The sequence below is a fragment of the Triticum aestivum genome, chromosome 7D (assembly GCF_018294505.1).
Source record: "Triticum aestivum cultivar Chinese Spring chromosome 7D, IWGSC CS RefSeq v2.1, whole genome shotgun sequence".
Classification (NCBI taxonomy): domain Eukaryota; kingdom Viridiplantae; phylum Streptophyta; class Magnoliopsida; order Poales; family Poaceae; genus Triticum; species Triticum aestivum.
In genome coordinates, this window is record NC_057814.1 from 2,234,696 (window position 1) to 2,235,601 (window position 906).

General features: G+C 38.1%; 1 long non-coding RNA gene across 1 annotated transcript in view; it reads left to right on the forward strand.

Moving 5' to 3' along the window:
• Nucleotides 1–9: 9 nt before the first annotated feature.
• The window catches only part of LOC123164455 (uncharacterized), a 2,363-nt gene continuing 1,466 nt past the window's right edge, over nucleotides 10–906 (forward strand). Inside the window, exons 1-2 of the long non-coding RNA XR_006482441.1 lie at nucleotides 10–485; nucleotides 586–634. This is a non-coding gene — a long non-coding RNA (uncharacterized lncRNA). The remainder of the gene's footprint in view (nucleotides 486–585; nucleotides 635–906) is intronic.

A 906-nucleotide genomic window follows, 5' to 3' on the forward strand; every position in this document is an offset into this window, starting at 1 on the left:
TATATATTTTGGGAGGGGGCGGGAGGGGGCTTACCCCCCCATATTTAGGGGGATCCTTTCCCCGGCATGACACCACAATATATTTGTTCAATGGTTGCTTATGGTTGAGTATATGTATGTTATAACCATCATCTGTATCATTTAATCACAGTTACATGGTATATTAAGACCTCATTTGATAAATAAAATTACTTTATATATATAATTATAACTTAATAATGATTTTCATGATATGCAATATATACTGATGAAAGTATTACTTCTACTCTTTTATACACGTTAGGGCCAATGTATAAAATTCGCACTAGGGCCTCCAAAATATTAGGGCCGGCCCAGATCTGCTAGAACAGTTTTTATTCTCCTTCCAGTATTTTGTAGTACCTATGAATTGGCCCTTTTACAAATCTCTTATCATAGTTTTTCATGTGAAACTGAATGCAGAGGCTGGTACTTCAGCATATCGTCCAAAGACCTTTTCGAAGAAGGTTTGCATGCATACATTTCTTCCCAATTATGATATCAGTAAGATCAGTTTGACTAGACTATCTCATATGCTTGTTTTGGCTCTGGGCTTGTATGTGACAGAAGGCAAGAGTCAATTGAGGAGGAAAGGGATGAAGAGGTTGAGAAGACTGTAAGTTATTCTCTTCCTGTCATAATTATGCAACACTCCTGGCATAATCTGTATTATAGCTAGGGCCTTGTTATATTTTGAAGCATTTGTCGGTTCATATCTACTCCCTCCGTCCCAAAATAAGTGTCTTGAGCTTAGTACAAATTTATACTAGAGCTAGTACAAAGTTGAGGCACTTATTTTGGGACGGAGGGAGTACTAGCTAACTCGTTTTGCACCTGCACAGGTTGATAGGACAACCGACCTCTCCATGCTTGTTTTGCCTCTTATCT